We start from the raw sequence: 6,876 nt of genomic DNA, 5'->3' as shown, positions 1-6,876 counted from the left end.
AAAGGGTAAGGGCCTAAATCCGTACCCCAAAGCACTCCCGAGTACGCGTAATACTATATCGGCACTCCCGCACTGCTTTAGCCAGCCATTTTCACACAAGAATACGAGAGGATAACTATATTGAGGGACGGTTCCCTTGATCCCTACTTACTAGGCCCCTGCTGTGTAGGATCCGATAGCCTAGTCACTCCCCATGAATCAAGTCAGTTTTGTTACTACTTCAAGCGTGCACCCGAGTGCATCAAATGAAAAGCAAGGCAGTTGGCGCGAATTGAAACACGTACTGTAATTTAAATGAAGTCGATAAATCGGCGGACACATCTAATTTTGCTGAACGAGTGAGTCATCATGCCACCAAAAACTAGCGGAAAGGCTGCAAAGAAGGCTGGTAAAGCCCAAAAGAATATCTCCAAGGGAGATAAGAAGAAGAAGAGGAGGAGGAAGGAGAGCTATGCCATTTACATCTACAAAGTTTTGAAGCAAGTGCATCCTGACACTGGCATATCTAGCAAAGCTATGAGTATCATGAACAGCTTTGTTAATGACATCTTCGAGCGTATTGCTGCTGAAGCTTCTCGTTTGGCCCATTACAATAAGCGGTCAACTATCACCAGCCGGGAAATCCAAACAGCTGTGCGCCTTCTTTTGCCTGGTGAACTTGCCAAGCACGCTGTAAGTGAGGGTACGAAGGCTGTTACCAAGTACACAAGCTCTAAGTAAAAATCTTCTTCAAGATTTTTCATTTCAAACGGTCCTTGTCAGGACCAACACATTATTCGAAAGAGTTAAATCACGAAATTTGCTTCATTCTGTTATGTAGAAACACGTTGAAATCCAATTTCTATATGCTGTTAGTAAAAAAGTAAAGCACATAGCGGAGATGTGTCGTGCTTGTATACGAAAGGCATTTACTCGCCGGAGATCTACACTTAGTCATAATAATTTACTTTTAAAAAGTGGTAATACATTCCGTGTTAAGTATAGTAGTAGGTGCACACGGATCGGAAATCAGGTTATTTTAATGTGCCGTGCAAATAAACAGGCTGTTAGTGTAAGAAATAGTGGGTATAACGCTTAGAATATCGATTAATCGCTATGAAATAATGTTGATAAATTATCTCTTGAAAGTACTATAAAATTAATGTTTCTAGTATTTTCGTACTTGAAGGATAATGAAATTTGAAAAAGAGATGCCAACAGCACCTGGTGTTCCCAGGCGGTCACCCATCCAAGTACTGACCAGGCCCGATGCTGCTTGACTTCGGTGATCGGACGAGAACCGGTATATTCAGCATGGTATGGCCGTTGGCGAATGCATATGGCTTCGAGTGAGTTATTGTAGCTACGTAGGTTTGTCGGTGAATACTCAAAAAGACCAGCGCGTGGAAAGCGTTGCTAATTGTTTTAAGTAATGCATGATTACGAAATTATCGTGGTGAACGATGTGAGAATATTCGTCTTTGTGAAAAACAAAATTAGAAAAAGTATACCAACAGCACCTGGTGTTCCCAGGCGGTCACCCATCCAAGTACTGACCAGGCCCGATGCTGCTTGACTTCGGTGATCGGACGAGAACCGGTATATTCAGCATGGTATGGCCGTTGGCAACTACCTTTTCTTCAATGTCCTGTTAAGGAAGTATGTTTTAAGTAAGAATTGACATTATTAACTATAAAGGCAAGCATATTAACGTCGTTAACATTACTTGGAATATACTAATATTCGAATAAATATTTGAATGTTCGAATGATGAGTGATTCGGATGTTCATAGTGCCACTGTGTCCTATCGAGTTTACTATCACGAACCACGTATGAAATTGTATATAAATAAATAAAAATAAATCCTTTATTAAGTATTGATTACAGGAAAAAGGCAAACTTACATTCTTTAATGTACACAATGAAATGTATGAAAGATATTTTTAAGATATGTTTCACTTACCCTTTATAACGCAAGGTAGTTTTCAGTGTAGCATTCTCTTCAGCTGCGAGATAACGTAAGGCAGATGATCATTCAGTCGTGAAGCACTAAAATGTAATATACATTTTAACTATTATCGATAAGAATTATTTACTGCAGGGATGCAAATAAAGTGAGGCAAATTAGTAAATAAAAACCGATACTGTAACTGATAATATAATTAGTTGTATCTGTATTAGTTGTATATACAGTAATCGCACGATTATCCGCGGAGTTGGATGTTGGCATAATCGCGCATAATCAGCAGTATGAGCAGAAAAGGGAAATGAAATGAAATATTTAGATTTACGTCGCATACTTATACCGGTTACGCTAAAGGAGACGGTGATGATGAGTACTGAATGAAGAAAGTGGGAGGAAACGGGAGAAACCCGAGAAAACCCATGAGCACGGTCTTTATGCACGACAAAGTTCACACGGCACGAGCTGGGATTGAATCAGGGACCCCAAGCACCGGAGGCCAAAAAACGGACAAAAAGTCTTTCGTGCAACTTTCGTTTTCGGTAAAAAGTTTACACATAATTTAGAAAGAGTAGTTTTCTGGTCTTTTTATTTCACAAGTTGGTTCATGTCTATATTTTTTACATGCATAAAAAATTTTTCAACTCCCTTGCTTATTTCCTGTTAAAGACCTCTACCTCTGATTGTATTTTTTGCACATATTCTTATTGTTTTCAGACAACATTTCTAAAAGCGTAATTTATCGTCAGCAAGAAAAGAAAAGGAAAGCCTCGGATAGTGGAATGTGTACTGTATATATATATATATATATATATATATATATATATATATATATACGTATTAGTATATAGTTTTATTTTATACGTCTCCTATTATTACACAATGTGCAGATATTGTCAAAGCGCAAGTAAATATGTATAACTCCCCGTTCTGCACTTAATAACTTGAAAGAAGTTCGGGGAAGGTAGTGTAACAGAAAGTGCAAACAGAAATGAGGGTTTAAAGGCATTTAATATTATTCCGTAGTAGTATGATTTTTTGTAAAAAAAAAAATATATATATATATATATATATATATATATATATATATCTAAACATACATATTCAATGATATAGTAAGAGGTTAGCAGCACTGATAGAACTGCAGAAAGTACAAAACCGTTAATAAGAAAGAGAGAGAGATGGTGGCCGCTTTTGTGCTTTTCATTGGCTAATTCCGAATTGCGCGCGAATACGTACGAGATTTCTTTCTTTTTCCTCTTCGCAGCCCAGATGTTGCCAATTAGAAGTTTTTAGTACTACATTTGTATGAAAATGTTGCCTTTAAGAAATGTGGTTTGCATACAGAGAAAAGAGCAAAATGAATATTTACCTTAGTGGGCATGAAAAAAGACGAAACATTTTGCAAGATGGACACACGAACTTCCTTAATGCAGGCGTTCAGTACATTATTGTAAAGAAAAAAACACTAAAAAGAATTACTTCAATATCCCTAGCAACATTCAACAATTCATAGAGAAAAATCTTTATTTTGAGAACAATGGAAAACTATGTAATTGTAGATAACTACTAAATTTAATGATTAAGGAAAACGTTTAGGCCCGGCCCTTCAGAAAGAAAGTGCACAGAATATTCTCTCATGGAAGCAATTGCAAAATCAACATTTTGTTTGCAGTTATAATTAGAGGATCTATATACAGGGTGTTCGAAAAAGAATGTATCCTCTTGAAAGAAAATATTCTCTGGGCCCCTAATCCTTTATATACCGAAAGGAAGTTTGTATAGCATTTTTTCTTACCTTCGTTAGAAGAATTGAAAGTGACTACTATCGTGACACGGGAGATATTTAATCGATAGTCGAATTACTCACATACTCGAATGAACACGTCTCTTGTAAGGAGAGGAAAGGCTTCTGTGATCCGCTATCGCAGCTGTGTCATATCTGCAGAGAATGTTAGGACACAAACGTGATCTTTGAGAGCCTCGTGAAAAGAAGTCGCATAGTATCATGTGTGGAGACATCGGGGCCATCTGAAGAACGCTTCATCATTAGGACCAAGGGCGAGTTACGAAACACTCTGGGATATATTTATTAACATAACTTCTCGTCATTCTGCAAGTGTGGTGGAGCTCCATCCTATTGGAAAAGGAAACCTCGGGAGCCCTCTTCATGTGTAGGTATCGTTCACATCTGAAGCATGTGAAGATAGATTACTGTACTATCGTGTACCTAAAATCATTTTCTACGAATACGAACATGTCTACACTGAAGGCAGTGCAGCTCTTTTTCTCTTTTTTTTGGTCATGTATTGTAACGCGGGGCAATGCACACAATAACATGTAATGTTGTGTATCATCATAAAGGGCCAGGGCGATGATTGGATCTTGATGGACGTGGAGAACTGATAGGTGATGTGAGTGGTATTGTGATCTATGGTTGTATGTTTACTGATGAATGCATAAGGAGAGGTGAAGGGGTTGCCTTTTTTTTTATGTCGATCGGGAGGGAAGCGATTGGGAAACTTTTGACTTTGTTTTTCAACCGAATATATTGATTGAATAGGTCGCCGACAATTTTACGGGGCGTCACGTCGTTGCCTTTTTCATGTCGATCGCGAGCGAAGCGAGCGTTTTTTTTTTTTTTTTTTTTTTTTTTTTTTTTTTTTTTTTTTACCGACAATATGTATTGAATCGGTTGCCAACACCTTTAGGGGCGCGTCACGTCCTTCTTTCTGTGCTGATCGCGAGCGAAGCGAGCGCGAAATTTTTGACTTTTTTTTTTTTTTTTTTTTTTTTTTTACCCACAATATTTATTCAATCGGTCGCCAACACTTTTAGGGGTGCGTCACGTCCTCTTTTCTCTGCTGATCGCGAGCGAAGCGAGCGCGAAATTTTGACCTTTTTTTCTCTTTTTAATTCTTTTTTTTCTTTAAGAAAAAATATTGATTTCATAGGTCGCGAACATTTTTACGGGATGCAACATCGTTTATTTGTTTTTCCAACCGTCTTTCTGTCTTGAGCCCCCGCCAAGTTAACTTTATGGTGGACAAAAACTATGTGCGGTGGGTTACCGCGGGGTTCTCCCGTTTCCTCCCACTTTCTTCATTCCACCACCATTTCAATCATTTCTCATAATCAGCGCCTCTTTTAGCCTAAGCGGCATAACGTGGGACGTAAAACAAAGATTTCCTTTAGTTGCTTTCTGTCTTGATTACGAGCGCGAAATTTTTTACTTTTTTTTTCTTTCTTTTGATATTATTCATTTAATAGGACGGCAACACCTTTACGGGCCGCCGCGTCGTCGTTTACACTTCTTCAGCCCATATTCTTTCTGCTTGTTCGTTTTCCGGCATCTTGTTATCACCGCCCGCGGCAATGCCTATGTCTTTCATCGCTTTTTGAAGCAAATCTTTAATAAATTTGCACTCTCACATTTGTACTAATATGCATACCACAGTGGATAGACTGTAACTAGGAAAGCAGAAGCCTGCATATCATATTATTTAACAGTTGAAAGTGAACTGTCATTTTAAGTTTGATTTTGATCAGATGAGTGCAGTTCAACTCGTCGACAATTGTGAAGATTCTCGAGGTTAGGGACCATCCATTTTGTGCTTTGTAATGAAAATGGCTGCAGCCAAACTTCTCTGATCTGAATGAAACTTGGCATGATGATACATCTTGACCTGCTCTACAAGTTTATTTAGTATTTTCCGTTGCGCAGGCTTTTGCTTCTCCAGGTTCTCCCATGGAACTGAGAAACGTATTCAGTCGAACTTCTGCGGTAAGTCAGTATATCATCCTGAGAAGTTTGATCGAGATAGCAGAGGTTCGACTATTCGTTTTTCAATTCCATGTGATATTACAACACGGTGAACTAAATTTATATAGAAACACTTTGATTTTGTTTTGTTTTTTGCTAGCATTAAACTGAGAAAATGTTATTCAATAGACAGAGAACACCACTCAAAGAAAAGTACATCATAAGAATATATATATGGTTGCTGTGGTTCTCGGTTTAATTTGCTAGTTAAGAAACTTGCTCTAAATAAGTACATCTTACAGGTGAAAAACTAAGCCAGGCGATAGAATTAAATATAAAGTTATACACTTTTATTTTACGTTTACTAGTGTTGGGTTACTACTGTAAAATAAGTCAGTATATATGAAAGATAACTGTATTAGGTACTATTTTCCACCGGCGGTGTATTCTTGCATAGTGTACTTAATGTTTACAAGCGGGGCGCTACTAGTATGGATGCATGACAAGTGCTATTGAAACTCGAAAACTAACTGGTTTCCACTACCCTTGCTTATACGTATACCCGCGTCGCCTTCGCTCCTGTTCACTTTGGACGCACATTCTTGCTATCGCTCAGGCCCCCAGCTTTCTCCTGTTTTGGCTCCCTTAAATAGTATTCGTGCTTTTTATTGGCCACCTGGCAAAGCACTTGTAATGATTTTACACCAGTAACTCTAAAATACATGTGTATTACTTTATTTAATTCTGTCGTCTGCAGAATTTTTTTTTTTTCGTACAAATATGCCTTTTCATGCAGAACACTGAATTTTGCCTGTAAATTTTTGAGAATATGCTGTGACGAAACTTGAGCACCGTTCTTCTTTTCTTTCTTATCACGAGTCTTCTTTAGCCTAATGAGCACAATCATCACACGATAACGACTATTCTTTTCATTTAACTTGTAAACAAGTTGAACTAATAATAATAATTGATGTACAAAGGAGAAGTGTCCTACATATTTGAGGTAAAAAATAAAATAAATATACTTCTACTTCATCCGTGTTTACAAAGTTAAATGTTATCGATTTACAAAAAATGGTCACCTATCCACACACTGACCAGGCTCGACACTGCTTGACCATACATATTAAAACATCGGTCCCACTGAATACACAAGTAGTAAGCACATTC

The 6,876-nt window shown here is 37.8% G+C and overlaps 2 non-coding genes across 2 annotated transcripts; both read right to left on the bottom strand.

The window, feature by feature from the left end:
* Positions 1 to 1,191: 1,191 nt before the first annotated feature.
* On the bottom strand, positions 1,192 to 1,310 carry LOC145677869 (5S ribosomal RNA). Its single transcript, XR_014130066.1, has one exon. It is a non-coding gene; the product is annotated as a 5S ribosomal RNA (ribosomal RNA).
* A 177-nt stretch (positions 1,311 to 1,487) lies between these two features.
* Positions 1,488 to 1,606, bottom strand: LOC145677871 (5S ribosomal RNA). The gene has a single exon (XR_014130068.1). It is a non-coding gene; the product is annotated as a 5S ribosomal RNA (ribosomal RNA).
* Positions 1,607 to 6,876: the final 5,270 nt, after the last annotated feature.

Source organism: Thermobia domestica, unplaced genomic scaffold (genome assembly GCF_964235325.1).
Source record: "Thermobia domestica unplaced genomic scaffold, izTheDome1.hap1.1 HAP1_SCAFFOLD_1514, whole genome shotgun sequence".
In the NCBI taxonomy this organism is placed as follows: Eukaryota; Metazoa; Arthropoda; class Insecta; order Zygentoma; family Lepismatidae; genus Thermobia; species Thermobia domestica.
Note: the sequence above shows the minus strand (reverse complement) of the source record. Positions and strands in the feature narration are given on the sequence as shown.